The 17,873-nt window shown below is 41.6% G+C and overlaps 1 protein-coding gene and 1 long non-coding RNA gene across 2 annotated transcripts in view; one reads left to right on the top strand and one right to left on the bottom strand.

The window, feature by feature from the left end:
* The window catches only part of EYA2 (EYA transcriptional coactivator and phosphatase 2), a gene marked incomplete at its 5' end in the record, with an annotated part of 97,602 nt that overhangs the window by 70,147 nt on the left and 9,582 nt on the right, over positions 1-17,873 (bottom strand).
* LOC308178636 overlaps positions 15,974-17,873 on the top strand; it is a 99,265-nt gene continuing 97,365 nt past the window's right edge. The window contains exon 1 of the long non-coding RNA XR_013939862.1: positions 15,974-17,715. This is a non-coding gene — a long non-coding RNA (uncharacterized lncRNA). The remainder of the gene's footprint in view (positions 17,716-17,873) is intronic.

Here is a 17,873-nt window from a genome sequence, read left to right on the forward strand (position 1 = left end):
ATAATTGAGCAATATGTTTGAAAACCCTGTACCGTTTTGTCTTGGTCTCAAAGTCTGGAATCTAAGCAGCCTCCCTCGGCTCCTCATACTTAAAAATAAAATTTAAATATCTTTGTGGTAACCCATTACTACACACAAGGAAGAACAAAAACTAACCCCCTCACATACCCCCAGTTGGCTTCTCTAGTTGTATCTTTGATAGATCTGGTGTAGGGTTTTCATGGCAGGGGAAGGGCATTTATTTATTTTTCTTCCATTTTAGGGTTTCCTTGCTGTGGTCTTCACTGAAGAATCACTAAATCAGAGCCCGTGATTCCTGAGTAATTGCTGATTGAACACATTTGTCGTGCCAGTGGGATGCAAGCCCTGTTAGCTGGTCCAAGGGCAGTTTGCCTGCCAGGGCAATGGATTCCCATGCCATGTCTATGGAGCAGACTTTTTTCATTTTAGGAGCTACAGTACAACAGTAGTGAGCAAAGTAACGCAGTCCAATTGTTGCATATCTTGGAGATGTTAGGAGAAATAACTAATGAAAAGCAATACTGGACCAAAAACTGCACTTTGATTTGTCACTCATGCTCACTAATAGCGTGAAAACAGCTAAGCAGAGAAGAAATTTTCTTGGAGCAAATGTTCATATGGTATTTCCCTTAATATTCATTCCATTAACATTCTGGTTCTGTGGGCATTTGAGAGTCAGACTAAAATAACATGGAAAAAAGAAATGGGACTGTTTGATTCACTTCATGGGTTCAGGTGGGCTGAGGTCTGATTTCACAAGAGTTTTGGTGTGACAGTATGTTGAATCTTTTTCTTGAAGCCCAGGCAAAAGCTAACACAGGCCCAAGATCAGAAAGTTGATAGCATCAGATTTATTTTCAAGATGGAGGGATTTTTACAGGGATGACCAGACTATATTATCCAACAAGGAAGAGTTTTGGAGAACCTTTGCAGCGATCCTGCCATCCAGTCACTGATACACCACAGAGCAGCATGGACATGAAAACATCAAATGACAAATGCATCAACCCAATGCCATTCACACAGACATCCTAGTTTTACTTTGCAAAGTCTGACCTGAGAAAGAAAAGCACCTCCTGAAGGTGCCCTTCTGCGATAGTAGGCAGGCTTCAAATGACTTACCATAGTACAGAGGGACATTGACATTTGAACTGCAGGAGTTTGGGTTTCCGCCTTCTTTTTCCCCCCTGTGACAACTGTATTTGAATAACTGGAATTTTTAAAATCCCTATTCCTCCTTTCAGGGTGATGTAATGCAACGGTTGCAAAAGCCTAACAATGTAGAACTGCTGCTGTGAGAGCCAAGTCTGGCACCAGGAGAGATTAGAGTTGGCACCAAACACCATGATCTTTAAAATAAATCTGGCAGACACACTGAAAAGGTTTGCCACTGCTGCCATAAACAGCATACAGAGCAGTAAATGGAAAAATGCTGAGAAAGGCCACGGTTTTGTTGTTGGAACAAAGATGCCAATTAGCTAACCACTTAATCTAGCACTTAGTAAATGGTTTTACAATGGCATGTCAAAATTAAGGGCAGTAGCTGGGACCAAAGGTAACATAGCAGTGCCTTTCATACGTCCATCACACCAAAGCGAGCCCACAAAACCCACCAGCTACCTATCAGCCAGGAGAACCTCTGTGCACAACCGCAAGTTACGCCAGATCACTCACACAAAAATACTTTTTCCACACAGGAACGGATCTGTCTCAACACATTTCTCTTCCCAGTACTTTTCAATTATGCTTTCCAGAGAGGGAATTTGCTTCCAGTCAGTGATGCTGGAGCAGTGCTCTGGAAATAGGTGTGTATGAGGATTTTCCTTTTTTTAAATGCAGACATAATGGAGAAGAGAAATGCAAGTTTTCTTCTCCACTCTCTCTCTCTACTGACTTGAAGTGAAGGAGCATGGGCTGATTTTGTCTGCTCTACACGAGGCTCTGATGATTTGTGATGTGGACGTGTGTCTGCCTGCAACTGGCCAGATGACACCTTCTTTCATGCAGACAACTAGGCAGCCACGTAACAACAGCATTTTTCAATTGCTATTATTTTTTAATCTTAAAAAAAAAACAACACACAAACAAGCAACTAATTTCCTTCAGCAGGAAATCCCCATATTACACCCCAAATTCTAAAACTCTACAAGCACCCAACTCTCAAACAAGGGATCACTTTCACCAGGCAGACAAACTGCACAGAAGTCAGAAATGTGTGTGGTGTCTTAAGAGTTTTTTGCCAATCTGGTTAGTACTAAAACTTAAAGAAACGCTAAAAGCAGACAGCAGATTTCAAGCTATTTATCTGAACCTCCGTAGTAACCATGCAATTTTCATAAATAATACTTACAAGCACTCCTAGTGGGATACCCAACATGCTGTTTGCATGGGGAGGCATATAAAAGTTACAGCCTCCTGTCCCAACTTACTTGCACACACATGAAAGGAAAGACTTAGTTTAAAGGCGAAAACTTCACTCCCCCCCCCCCCAACCAAACAAACTGAGAAAAAGAAGATCTGATTGCACCTCCCCCAAAACCAAACAAACTGAGAAAAAGAAGATCTGATTGCCATGACCCAACTTTTTCCCGGTGGCTTCAAATTCTCCAAACAAAACTGACAAATCTGAAAACCGAGACAACTTTCAATGACCACAAACCATGTTGTCTTTTACCAGATGTTTACAGCTGCAGTGACAAACCTAGCACCGTGAAGCCTTTTTGTTTCACCAAAGAGCAGTTTCCTCCTATCACGTTATACACCACTCACCCTTGGGATCACCAGTCCAGCAGCTCATCACCTCCGAGCCTGGCTGTCAACAGCAACTGCTCGAGCACAATGCCAAACCTGGGGACTGCCATAAACACAAAAGAGCCAGGATTTGGGGTGGCAACAGAGATGATGGCTTCATTTACAGGACTGCAAGGCAGCTCTGGAAAACCTCCTGCAAGCAGAGAAATTGGCAGCTACCTCGAGTTCCTTCAAATAATCTAAGAAAACTTTATCATCTCCAAAGATTAGGAAATCCAGCTGCAAGCAAAAGCAAACTTCAGCCTCTTGGATATTTGAGAAGAAGCTTACATATGACGTTAAGAAGGTGACTGCCGTAGGCCTAAAACTCAGATTTGATCTGCAATATCCTTAGCTTAAAGGCAAAACTCTCCCACGCGCATGGGACTTCAAAGGCCCTCCCCTTCGACAGCCTAGGAGAGGAACCCGACAGCCCGGTTCAACAGCTGATGCCTTTCCTGACACCGCATTAACTTCAGCTCATCGCCTTTGGCACAGCTTCTTTCCAACACTTTGATGGAATAACTTCTACAACAGACAAAAGAATCAAAGTCATTTCTTCCCTTTGGCTACTACAGGATGGCACAGACACGACCAATTCACTCATAAGCAACATGCAAAGATACTCTTGCTGACCCCCACTGTTTGCCATGGCTACTGCAATATGAGCTACCAAAAATCAACAACTGAGCAAAATATCTGAACACGATGCTTAGCTTCCAAAGGAAATACAGTTGCTCATCTCCCTTCCTTCCAGAATAGTAGTCCGGGTAACTAGTGAAACACAAGAAAAAAGGAAAGTGTGCCTCCTTTAAAAAAATAATAGCAGAAACAAACAAAAAAACAACTAACTACTGCATGGAACAAAACAAAAATTGGAGTAAAGGGGTTTCAGCTCAGATAAATTACAGACTTACAGTACTACATGAATTCCCCTGAACAATTAAACAGCCATCTTAAAATGCTAACACCAAAAACCCCGTAATTATGTAAAAAGTTACTTTTTTCTCAAGTGGTATTCTCAGAAATTGCAATTCTGAAGCCACACTCCCATGGTAAGGACTCTCATTAGGCAGACGTGTATTCAGTTCCACGTCAGCCACAGGTTTCCTGTTACCAGAGCATCTTACAGAGACAATTCATATTTAATCTGCCTGCCTCTGTTTACCTCTGTAAAGCAAGGTTTCCTGTATTTTTTCACTTCTGAGTAAGCTGAGCTCAAAACCATGCAGATAATAGGCTGCAGTCGGGTAAATCAGCACAAGGGACTACGGGAGAAAGCTATATAAATGCCAAACCCTAAACCTACTAAAAATACCATGAAACTAGTGTATTTTTGACTTTCCTTACTACTTTCTCCACTCTTTTACCAATGGTGAGAGCAGATACTGCCTGCAGTTTTCAGTGCAGACCAGAAGTGTAAATCTCGCACTCCTATTTTCTCTTAGACCACATAACCCCTTTTCCCTACGCCCAACTTCTGCACGGCTAAATTCTCCTTTTAATTCACGATGGCTGCATAACTCTTCTCTCCCAGTCATTCTACTCCAGTTGGTCTGTTTTTACCCTGGAGCAATAGGTGCTAGGTATGTTGTGCATCTTCCGTTAGCACATGTCCTGCCATGGTTCACATTAAGCAGAACCAATCTGCTAACCCCTAGACAGCTGCTGGTTTTACAGGCTGTCATCACAAAGACTGCCTGTGTGCCTGCTTGGGGGACTTTGATTCTTCAGGAGCCCAGAAACTGAATTCATTCAGCTCAGCTGCAAATTTAAGCATAGAATTGAAATGCCACAATTAGAGAACCAGCTTCCCTTCGTTTAGCTTCTCTTCACAAACTAGTGCTGGGGGTGTAACAGCTGAAAGTCCTGCACCTCTCACTTCTAGCATGGTTCCTGAAGGTACATTTTCAGCAATAGGCATTGCAGAATAAATGGGTTCGACAAAGATCCAAACCGCAAGCACTTGCAAGAGAGGACAGCCTGTACCAGAACTTCTCCTTCTAAGCCTGGCCTAGGAACTAGAGGAAGCTGAGAGACACAAAATCAGTGAGCAAAAAAGTCAAAAAAAAAAAAAAAAAAAGCTCCTGAGACACAGGCATGAGAAAGGCCTATGGAAACCTCACGGAATACTACTGAAAACCACAATCTCTATTCCTTTTTGTGCACTGGAAAAACAAAAACAAACCAACAAAACACACACAACCCCCCTTTCAGTACTATTTGTAAACAAACAAAACATGCTTCCGCAAGAATTACACTCCTATTTCCCTCTGTCATGGGACTGCCCAGAAGACCTCAAATTTCTGGCTTGTTGGGAAAAAGGTTAATAAAACCTAGCTGAAAGAGGGAACTTTTTTCTTGTCCTGTCACACACCGCTCTGCCAGTAAATGCACGGGACAAATACTTTGAAAAGCATGTACACACTCTAAGCAAAAGTCTAAGTTTTAAAAGCAATAATCTGCCCCTGAGAGCTGTAAGAGTTAAGATTTTTCTCAAAAGCTAAGCATACATTTTTCCATACAAGCAGCTGAATCATGGCTATTTTAAAAAGTAGTTTATTAAGCACAATATAGCATATGTCCAATTGAGCTCTATAAATGTGGCCAGTGCTGTACAAAGCATCAAAAAGCATTTAAATTTGAGACTTGCTGGCATCCACTGGCATAGCAGAAGAACTGAGAAGACTAATCTAGCAGCTAGTGTGAAACAGAAAATTTACACTGTAAGTTTAGTCATTAATGGCAGTTACCTGACTTATGCCACAACACAAAAGAGATAGTGGCAGGCTGTGGACTAACATAGTATAACCTTCTGGCTGCTGAAGTTGGCTGTATTGCTCCTCAGTAAAAGGATTCAACTTTGGATGGATGGTATGAAAGTGTAATCAAAGGAAAAAGCCAGCTAAAATCTATGTACAACACAGTTTATCAAATATCTAGATATGTAGTGGTTCTGCTGGTCTTTTGTACTGCGATAGCTCGAAACTTGCAGGTAACACCCAGCGATTAAAAACTGGCAAGATTCAATAGTCCAGCACCTTGTTTGTTTGCTTTAATATGTGGTCTATGCTTGTTTATTTTTTAAAGGGGAAAGGAGATTACATCAGAGAAGCAGTGGTATAAACATTATCCTTTGCTGTATGGAAACTTTTATCCAAGTATGTATTTTAGAGTGCAATGCATGGGAAATATTACCATTGGATTTAAAATTCAAAACTGAAGCTCAGCGAATTCAAGGGAAAAACAGAATGAACATTGCATCAATCTAAGAAAAACTGAGTGTATAAATGAAATTCTAGACAGGCTGGCAAGATCACCCTCAGTTACACCAAAACTTTGGGTTTATGCCAAGAAAAGCTCTATGGTTTTAGACAGGAGCACTCAAGTGGGCAGAACTTCACGTTTATTTCTCACTCCAAAATGGGGTTTTCCTGTGGTCCGTATAAACACTGCACTTCCTAGCTTCTCTACTCTTCCTTACGTGAAGCAGCCTGGTGAGCGTTGGCACTCCAGGGCTGGGCCATGGCAGAGATGTTACACACTTGGAAGACCAGTGAGCAAACTTTTGTGGCTGCTCCCTGCGAGGATAGAAACAAAAGATGACAGAACCTGGAAGTATTTCTCCATCATACTCTGCCAGCAGCACAAGTCAGAATGCTGAAGAAGCTTTTCACTGTCATTTTGTTTAAATATTTTTAAAGTCTGCTATCAAAGACAACATTGAGGTAATATGAAAGCTGAGCTCTGATTTCCCCTCTCCACCTCCCATCCCCCAGGCCCCTCTTTCTGCAGTTTATTTGGCAGAAAGGCGTTGCACAGTGTCTCATCCAACACTGCTACGGGAGTGTTCCTGAACGTGATTAATTTGCTAATGATACAAATCTCCAAACAGCATGTTAGTACTGTTGATGATTTATGAAATGCCAGAGACAGTTCTCTCACCAGCGATAAGCTCGTGCAAACTGGTGATTTTGCCTGAATCTCTTGCTAAGAGCGTTCTCATCTCTGCATTGCTCCCAGATGGTGCTGAGGCAGGGAGCTGCAGCAAGGATTTCTTTACTAAATTGCAGCCTATGTATACACACAAGTAATACAGAGGGTCAGGTTATGAATTCTTGCATACTTTCATATGCAAAAATCTGAGAGTTTGCTTTGGAATGGGGACAAGCCTTGCTGGTCAAACGCTCTGCTGGTCTTGCTCTCCTCCTCCCAGGATGCAAGTGCGCACTAATGACTGCAAAACTAGGCAACATATTTCCTTTTCTCAGCTGCTCACAATATTGCCCTTGGCACCCCAATGGCCCAAGATACATTAATAGAGATTCCAAAAATAGTATCAGAAACATCAGTGGTTTTTCCACGTTTCTTAAGCAGATATTCCCCACGTCACACAACGTACCTGAGCCTGACCTATGACCACCACGTGTTGCCACAGTCTCAGCATCCTGTTGACCAGAAAATGCTGGCGATACCAAACTGCCCTCAGTTGTGACTTGATGACTTTGATCGATGGCACACAGGGTATGGTTTATTTCTTTAAGCAACTTTTGCAGTCAGCTTGCGGTTTCCCTCTGTTTATTCAAATTTATGCAGACTATGAGTTATTTTTACCTATGTGGAATAATCACAGATAGCTGAAAATATTTAAGACGTGAGATCTTCACTGTGACCAGCCAAAAGTCTTGTGGTTGCTTTTTCTCTTCTGACAAGTTAGCCCTTGCTTAATGAAAATATTTCAAAATTGGAATAGCAGAGAATAGGACAGCTTTGGAACTTTTCCTGAAACACAGAGACTGACATTATCTACCAATTCCTGTAAAACCAGGCTACTACAAGATACCTTTGCAGAATGCCATTTGAGCTTGTTTCTCAGTTACTACCTTCCCACAAGTGTGCTGGTTTTTGAAGGGTTTGGTTATCTCCCTCCCTAGTGCATTTACTTGTCTCCAGTATGGGTGTGCTGAGACATAGCTGGAGCTCTACCCAGCGTCATTGTCTATAAAATAAGCCACTCATTTGTAAACACTAATAAACATGCCATCTATCAGGGAGTGCAAGCTCATGATTACCCCGGGGGTTTTCCACTAGCAGTGCCTCCGAAGCCAGACATTTGCACTACCTTGCACACCACAGCCACAGAGTCGTTCTGGGCCAGCACTCCAGGCTTTCCTGGCACAGATACAAGTCAATCTGCTCAGGCTTCTATGTGTGAGTGATTTTCATGTCGTTAAAAAGAACTTCTCAATCCTATCACTGTTCTGCTACCCACTCCTTGTGCACTTTATGCTACTGTAATTTGTGAAAGAATTCCATTCAGCGATGCCGTGTATTTCTCTGCACTGCTACAAGAGCAGCATCTTCTCCAAGGCTCCTCAGATTATAACACCACGCCCAGACCTTCTCAAACCACCTTCAAGTTACAATTCCACACCAGCGAGGAGCACAAAAACTGACCTTAGGAGCTGAATACAAATAGAAGGAACGGGCAGGAGGACACAAGATTTGGCAACTCAGTAAAAACTCTAGCTCTCTCGTTCATCTCATAACTAAAACTGACAATCCAGAACAGAACTGCATATATTCTGTCTAAGAGCTGTTTCTACTTTCTTTTTACTTTAGCGTACCTGATTAATGTGTACATATTTAACACTAGTGTACTATCAGTTATAAAACAATAGTTGAACATTTGACCAAACAGGTGCTGTAATCCTGCGGTTTGTTTTGTAAATCAGTATAACCCTAGCTGCATTTAATAAGCAAAGCAAGAGAGAACTTCCCATATGCTTGTTTAAATGTACTGCTGTGCTCAAACAGGCCCCTGAGTTTTGGTTGTTGCAACTCCACAGCTTTTTCCACAAGCTGGTAAAGCCATTATTGCCACAAAAACCTCAGAGGAGTAATAAAAAAACACCCAAACCCATCTTCATTTGCATGCACACAGTCTTACTGAATGATATTCATGCAATTAAGTTACAATCAGCTCTTGACACAAACAGCAATCTGTGATGCCACAAGTCGCCTGCAAGTTAGATGCTGCATTAGGCGTTTAAAACTACTCAACATTTAACTCCAAATGGGCTCCACCTTGGTGCTCTGCTTCCAGCCTGAAACGATTTGTAACTTTATTCAGAGAAGCAAGGCTCAAGGACCAACACTGCTGCACTCCTGGAAGCAGAAATGTTTGAGCAAAGGTGAGGAGGTCAGACAAGGGCAAAGTCCAAAGTAATTTTAAGTGGTTCCCCTAAGTAGGAAAGGCTAATGGGAAACCATTTTAATTTATTACAGTCATCCCTAGTGAATAAAAGGACAACGTTTTTCTTCAGCAGCTTGATTACAAAGCAGTAAATCCCTCTGTGTATATAAAAGACCTATGGACAGTACAGATCAAATGACAGATAAAGGTTTGCACTGTTAGACGTGGGAGAAAATATCAGACTTGGTAATAGCTACAGATATTAACTCTTATTCTTTTTGTTCAGTTTTCCCAGTACACATTATCTGCACAGGAAAAGACGTGTATGTTATTCTGCCATTCCCATCCACAAAGACAAAGTAATACTGTTTTTGCAGCATTTTTTGGACTTTCCAAAAACCTAAGCAAAAAAACATATTCTTAAACATACAAACATGTCAGCTTTTTCTCCTCTCCCCAACACTTTCTGTCTCTTTTGCTGGCAACAAATGCTGCTTCAAGTACTGGCCCCAACCTGTGCTTTATAGACCCTAGACAGCAGTAAGCAAGCAAACAAAGCACGGCTTGAAGTGACAATATACTTCAGCAGTATAAACATCTTAGACTAATACCAGAAAAGAATTTTCGCCAATTGCTTAAAGTGTTTTTGTTTTTTTTTCTTTTCTCTCCAGTGTTTCAATTTGGTTTTCCCCAAATAATTGCTAGTTCTGGCAGACACATACGCCTGAGTATAACTAATAACTATCTCATTGCACTGGTCTAAGATGGGATTGAAAAATATTTAAAACAGTGAAAGTTGCAGCTACTCAGCCTGGGATTCTTCTCTTAAAAATAAGATCCGTTTAATCAGAAGCAGGATTTCTACATTTAGGAATAGGATGTTTCAGCAATGAGGAATTATTGAGCTGTCCCAAAGCTGTATAAGTCACAGGCAAAAAAAAACAAATATTTGGTTTACTTAGTAACAACATAATTACCTGGCCATAGCAATTTTATATCTTGTGTCCACCCTGTTCTTCCACACATTTTTCTCCCCTCATGAGAAATAAATATTCTGAGTCAGGAAGCACTTCAGTTACATGCAGTATGGGGCTGGAACCTCTACCTGCTACTGTAACACAACAGCCACCAAATACTTCCTGAATTACAGAACACCTTTTTAGAGTAGTTTTAGTAATACTTGCCAAATAGTTTTGTCCATTCACATTTTCAAAAACCCTGTATGGGGTTGGCCTTTTGATGAGAACATCAGCCAGTCCTACAACATTGGAAACCCTTGGGGTATAAATCCTAACAGCCCTCAGGGAGCACTTACAGATGTGCCACGACGTCTCAGCACATGCTTACAATTGTACAAGGGGCCTTTACAGAGGTCTGGGGACACAATCATGTTACCAAAAGCTCACCTATAGGGCAGTAATGCTCCTTGTGAGCGTTATTCACCTTTTTCTAAGGCCAAAATGCACCCGCTGTTGGTACCTTGACTGCATTAGGCATACTGCTCCATCAGACACTCCACCACCACTTCTTGACTTCACTGCCTTGAGCTAATACTGTTAGCTGCAACCTCAACCATCTCTGGGGAAGATCAGTGGTGTCTTCAATGAACTCCTCTACACAGGAGCAAAGTGATACTGCTGCAGGCATAGTGCAACTTTTTAACATGTTAGATTTTGAACTTTCAAAGCAGTTATCATCACTTAAGAACCTCAGGACAGTTTAAATAGGTTGATGTCGCCTCTTGGCCAAAGCAGGATCTGGTGTTTGTGTTCTGTCTGCCCACAACACTTCCTGCCGTTTCTACTGGCTAAAATCTTCTTTTCTGTGGTTTTGCAGTGTCCTTCCCTGCTGTGGACTATACAACAACAGTCGGACTTCTTCTCAAATATGGCTTTTTCGAGCTCATGGGGAGCAAGGAGAACAAAAAAGAGAGAACAACAGGGGATGGGACCCAAAGCTAAATAAATCAATGTTTCTTTGATCCTTTGGGATCAAGATGCTGTAAAAACACATGGTTATTAGAACTGTGAATTTATTGGTGAAGGAGTTGGTTACTGGCCCTGTATTTCAGCATGAACTTACATTATGATAGTAAGTACAAAGCGTTCGTTCTGTTTGTGGCTATGAGAATTAATCTCTTCCATGTGCAGAGAGCCTGTGTGATAATTGAACTGAGATTCCTGTTGGTAGTTCAGGCAAGCACTCATCAGCTGCAGGGCTTTCAACAACACACGAGCAACAGCTCCAAGAGAAAATGATGTAACCAATGTCTCTGAGAGCTACCAAGCAGGACTAGAGCCTGCTCATTTCAGGGTTTTCATCCAAGGAGATTGTCAAAATCCTGAAACAAAAAGGTGAGTTTCTCCCAAAACACTTGAAATACTTAACTTTGGACAGGATTCAATAACTAATGGAGTCTGAATGAAACTGTATGCTCCTAATATCTTGCTGTTGCCTCAATACTCAGAAAAGGTCTGATCCTGATTATTAAAAATGAAAAAGTAATTTGAAATGTTTATGTGGATGGCAGCTTTATATGCAGGATAAAAATGCTCCAACTGCCTTTTCAGTCCAGCTGGAACAAAGTTTTCATTTTTCTTTTTTTTTTTTTTACATGAAATTTCATTTATTATGAGTGCTATGTCTTAGTAAGGCAGCTGTTGGCAGCAAGCTGTGAAATTAAAGTTGAGCTGGTTATTAGTAAGAGCCAAGATATAATATGCTTTTGTCAGAGAGAAGTTATTCTTGTAGATATGTAACCTACTTTCAGTAATTAAAATAGCTAGTCAGTCAACCCCATCAACCCCACTTCACGGGAGAGTTAATATTAATTTAAAATACAATTTCCAAATTGTATAAATTGCAACCAAAAAATTGAGATTGCTATAGCTCATTTCAGTGAGGTCTTTAAGCAGTGAACACACCAACGATTTCAGAAACCCAGGAATTAAGAACTCCTCTTTCTCACTGCTATCCTAACACAGTGTTAGATTTTGAGCAAGGCACTTTTGACAAGATCCCAAACAGGAATGAAATCAGGATCAGTGCATTACTATTATCCACTGAATATGTCACACACAGCCTGTGCCTAGAGGGAATCATCCCTGGCTTCCTGTCACTGGGGCAAGTCCTTTTATCAGTTCAATACACAAACATGACTTTCCTCCAGCTTCTATAGCTGTCGTCAAAGAAAGCAGCAGTAAACTTCATGTCTTGCTCAGAATCTCCTCTAGGACGTGCTTAAGACATTTCAAAAATACCTATCCAAAAATGCCTTTGGGAACCAGGTGAAGGAACAGGACAGGACTTGGCACGTGCTGTCGGAAATCCAAGCCAGGTAAGGGATGTAATTTTATATATTGACTTTATATATATATATATATATATTTACATATAAACTAAAGTGTCAAGCCGATTAATCCTCAACAACCAAGCTAACTACATCTTGTAAATTGACTTCTTTTCCAAATTGCTGCCTTGAAGTTCAGTTATCAAGGGTAACAGCAAAACTGCATCATCATCCAGCATTTGATCAGCTTCTAGTGACTATAAAAATCAAAACCTCACTTCTGACCAAAGATGCAACCCTTCTGTGTCCTTGCCTGAGCCACAAGCTCCTGCAGACTTCTGCGACCACACAAGTCTGTTTTCAGCTAGACCAGAAAACCTTTTTTTTTCCTGGTTTTCTTTTCAGCTAGATCAGTGAGTTGATCTGATTTGTCGCATGTCTGGTAAGCACCAACAAAAAGGAGAAGACAGGAACATGCAGCCAGGCTGAGAAGGCCACTTCTTCTCATGTCAACACAGCTCTCACTCAGCTTCATCCAGTCCTGAAACCACACCTGCAATCTATCAACGTGACTGCTATAAGGAGGGCCTCGTTGCTTGCAAGGTGACTGTAGTTATAACGCCAATAAGACAGTCTGACCAAATTACTCCACTGCTTAGGTGACAGCAATCTTTACTTCCCTGTAAACACAGGATTTCTATAAAATACTCCAATATAGTTGAAGCCAGCACCACTTTTACTGCTTTAACTGACAAACATTCGTGTAACGTGGATTTGAGGACTATGCCCAACGTAATCCATAACACTAATCCTACACTTGTGCAGACTGAGTCAGCAATTCCCACCTGACATCTACTTTAGGTACTTGCAGCAGTGTCCTATTTTCAGGGCTATCAAACTACTTTTGGGGTTTACTTCGTCATGCATTTACCCTGACAGCCATCTAACTGCAGTCAGAGAGAACCAAAAAGCTCTACTAGATATCTAGAAAATGAAACAGCATTTAGGAATTAGTGGGAAATTGCTCAGTAGTGTTTAGTATCAGTGAACATTGTAGCTGGCTACAGGGCACCCTTGGTAAGTACAACATTTAGATGCTGCGAACAGCTGGACTTTCAACAGCTTGGCAGCTACCTAGAAGGGTGGAGAAAATAAAGATTTTTTTGTCAGGCAAGTGGCCATTGCCATCTTTCTTTTTAAGTAGAGGAAATCTTGGCAGGTTTTCCACCATGCAATTCTTTTTCTGAAGAGCTTTTAAATGGATAAGAATAGGGTTCTCCTCTTCCGAGATTACATGCATTGTTAAAGACAACTGGATTGTATGTCTTTTGTGTCCAAAAAAATCTTACTTGTCAGTAACTATAGAGTAAAAATCCCCAGATCAAAAATACACTTAGTATGCCTGTGAAAGCTGAGAGCCAGCAGCCCTCACTCTGCAAGTATTACCTTGAAATACAAACTCATAGCAGTATAAAAAATACAAGGCTGGCAAGAAATTGGAATGAGAATAAAAAAATACATGAATCATGCACACAACTAATTAAACATGAAAACTGACTTTACAGTCACTTACCTTCACCATTATAAGTTAACATTGAACAGAACAAATTTAAGCAGTGTATTTTGGACATTTACAATCTGGGATAAATATTTCTTTTAAACTTGTGTCAGGATAACACAGCTTCTTTTCCAAGGAGTCATGATTTCAGGCCTTCCTAACTGAAGTGCAAAACACTTAAGACTGAACACAAGACTTGGTTGACAGCACTTAAATGAGCCTGGAAATCTTCAAATTTACAGTGTCAGGAATTGCTGCGTAACTTCTAGGCTAAGACCTCAGGGCAAAGCCTACCTCTATTGAGTCAACTTACAAGCTAAAGTAGTCAGATTTTGGCAACTAAACCCTGGTTTTCCTTTTGCATATGTAATAATCCAACTTCTAAGCATTTTACCCTTCATTGTCAGGGGACCATCTGAAAAATGCTTCCACAAGTCACATCCCAGCTATTTCTTCTTTACTAATATTTGATTTGTGGATTACAATACAAGCTGCACTTCCAGAGGGTGTATAAACCATTTGAGGCACTAAAAAAAATTATACAACTTAAAGCCTGATTTTCAGTGACTCTGAAAAAAGCCCAGTATGCATTAACCTTTAAGAGTATATGCAAAGAATAATCACAGAATTGTAAGTGCCAGTGACCACAAGATTGCAGGTTCCATACTATTTCTTCTGGTAATAGTATTTGCATCAACACAGAAAGCATCCATTTGAGGAAGGACAGAACATCACGTTGGCACAACAAATCCTATTCATTAAGGACACATCTGTGGCCATTAATAGTATGTCTCATGGGGGAGGCAGCACCTCGCTAGATTGGGTTTCAAACCAAGTTCTGCTTGAGGTGTTGAGCAAAAGAGAACTGGCTGCAAGCAGGATAACACAGGCCTGGAGGGTTTTGTTTCCCATATAGTTAAAAGACCACTTCATGATTAATAAAAGACAACCAGTCTCTCTCTGGAATGGCAGACAGCATTCTGGGGCAAGAGTCTGGCCTGTCAGAGTAAACATAACAATGCTTATGTAGAGCTCTCTCCTGAGCCTGTTGCCATTCAAATAACTTTAACTTACTTCCAGGATGAAGGCATAAACCTAAGGCTCTTTCTTGAGAAAAAGAAACCCTCAAAAATGTTAGCTTGCCTACACAGTAACTGGCCCATTAACAGGTGCCGAAACACTAGCACCATTTGGTCATCTTCACTTACAATCTTGTTAGCAACTATAGGTTAAGTCCTTGATTTGAGCCCTCTGAAAGTAAATATGCTTCCCCTGCAAAGAGCAGGATCCTTTGCCCTTCTCATCCGCAACCATCCCCGCCTGCTCCAGGCTCCTCCTAGGTGCAGCGCTGCCATCACCACCAGGAAGGCCAAGGCTCAGGGGGAACTGAACGCAAATCTTACCTTGTTTGTAACGTAAACCAGGTAGAAAATGGTGCCGTACAAGCATCAAGTTAATGGCTTGAAAAGCCGTGAAGCTTAACATCTGGAGAAAATATTAAATGCTATTTAAGGCCTTGGGCAAGTGATCAAAACCAGAGGACTGCCACCATTTGACAGCAAGACCATCTCACCTGTTTCTTCCCTCACAATATGAATATTAACAGAACATAAATAAAATAATACAAAAACAAACAAGAACAAACAAAACAAAAAAACCATGACAACAAATGGATAAAAAGACCCGGCTTCTGGAAAGATTGAGAGGAGATGGTAGATGCTGCCTCGCTACAGGAGTGCATCCCATCTTCAAAGCAGTTACAAGCAACTTAAAAACAAAAAATAAAATCAAAAAATACACATACCCACACACACACACAAAAAAAAACCACCACAGAAGTAGCATGTATCTTGCACCTGGAAAAGACACATCCCTAGTTAAGATAGTCATGTGAAAGACAGCAACACATTCAACACATTTCAACAGCTAGCACACTACTGTACAAATAAAATTAAATTATTTTGGAAAACATCCAGTCCTTAAATATCAGCAAAGCACAAGCTCAATTTTCTGTGCCCACAAGATGCCTAAAGAGTCAGTTGGCCTCAACTCAAGAGACTTTTGAAAAAGCGGTTGCAGTTTTAGGTGACCAAGGACCGGGCTAATTGTCTGACTTACCTCAGGTGGGAGGCGGGAGTGCGAGCAACCTCCCTCGTCACCCTTCTCTTTCTTTCCCTGTCGCGATGTGCCCTGAAAACTGCAGCAATTCCCTCAGGATGAGAAGTGCTGCTGCTCCAGATCAGTCTGATATCAATTAATAAAGCCCTGATTTCGGTATAGTGTATTGGCTGCCCGTGTGGGCAGCCTCTGTGAGGAGAGGTCGGGGCTGCCCCGCGTCTGCTCCAGCCGCCTCCTCACAGACCCGCGGCACAACCCGGTCGAGCCCGTCAGGCAAGCTGGTGGCACCTCCGTGAAAACGCATCGAAGAAAAGAGCAAAACGGGTCAGGGCAGAGAGAAGTAAGGAGAAAAGTGCGAGAAACAGCCCTGCAAGCACCCAGGTAGCTGAGGAAGCAGGGGGCGGCGCTGCAGGCGTCGGAGCAGGTTCCCCCGCACCCTGCGGGGGCACCATGGTGGAGCAGGCTCCCCTGACAGGAATTGCAGCCCAGAGGGGAGCCGTGCTCTCCAGGCGAGCTCGAGCCACGAGGCACACAAAAGCGTTAAACTGAAGTTAAAACTGAAAGAAACGTAGCAAAACCAATTGTTTCCTTTCCAATAATCTGCTTCTGACAAAATACAAAATATTCCTTTTCTTCAACTAACCGTAGAACAGCTAACGTTAAAACTTACTCTCTAGCAAGAAACAGAGGCCTGTATTAATATGGCCTGGGGGCTGCAGGACATGCCAGGGCTTCCGCCGCTACATAAACACTTCTACCACAAAGTTGTCAAGCATGTTGTTTCCAACATGTATGGTTTTTGCTGTAGTATTCACTACTACTTCCTAAATCTCTAACATCTCTGCAGTCCTGACACTGAATCACTACTATCACAGACAACTGGTAATGTGCAGAGCCAGCTCAAGGGTTCCAAAGCGAGTTTTTAAGTTGGATAAAAAGTAGGGGAAGAATAAAACAAAGCTCTTGTGAGGGAGGACTGCTGCTGCTGCAGAAGCATGGAATAGTGGTACCTGCCCTGTTGGAGAGCATCCACTGCTGGGGGAGAAACCAGACCAATTACCACACTTCTTGCATAGGTAAAGCACCCACAACAGAGCTGGCTGCCACAGCAAATTGCCTAGTTCACACTTCTAAATCTGGTTTTAAGCAGAAGTCTTCTATCCAATATTAACATACATGTTTTATTGTGCCTACTGACATATTACACTGGTGCAGAAGTTTTTTTTTGAGGGTATGACGACTACTCAAGCTCCCCCTCTTATGCTAAGCTGTCATGAAACCACAATACTGGAAGGACAGGAACTGAGTCAAAGTTTTGTTAATGCAACAAAGGGATGACACTAAATATGCAAGTGTCTGAACACCAGAATAGTTCTCTGCTGGTAAAAAGGACTTGTTGAATCTTTGATGTAACAGAGATGCTGTGATCTTTGTTGTCAGGTGTGAGCTGTCAGTAGAGCCAGGTATTCTCTAGCAGCATTTTCTTTTGAACTGTGGTAAATATTGGAGGCAGTTCATTGCGATGAAATATAAAATACATCAGTAAGCACTGTGTGACTTTTTTTTTTTTTTAAACACAATACAGTTCCTCCTCAAACAGTTACCAGGATGCAGTACGTGCAGTTTGGAAGAGAACTGAGCGTCAGTCTGGGTATTACTGCTTGCCAGAGCTCCTCCTCTGGAGTCATATCAAGTGACTTTCCTCCTCACACATGTCCCAGTGAATACAACTGAAGCCTGCAGGTAAAATCCTTCTCCATTTGTTTTACCCTGATTGATAGCTTTAGAGCCTTCCTTCACATGGCTTCGGCTGCTTTCCAGACCTTTATTTTTCTCTTTTTTGTGTCTGCAACAGGAAGTTGCACTCAACTTTTTTACTTTACCTTTCTCTTAAAACTGAC

Source organism: Anser brachyrhynchus (assembly GCF_964034855.1).
Source record: "Anser brachyrhynchus genome assembly, chromosome: 16".
Taxonomy (NCBI): Eukaryota; Metazoa; Chordata; class Aves; order Anseriformes; family Anatidae; genus Anser; species Anser brachyrhynchus.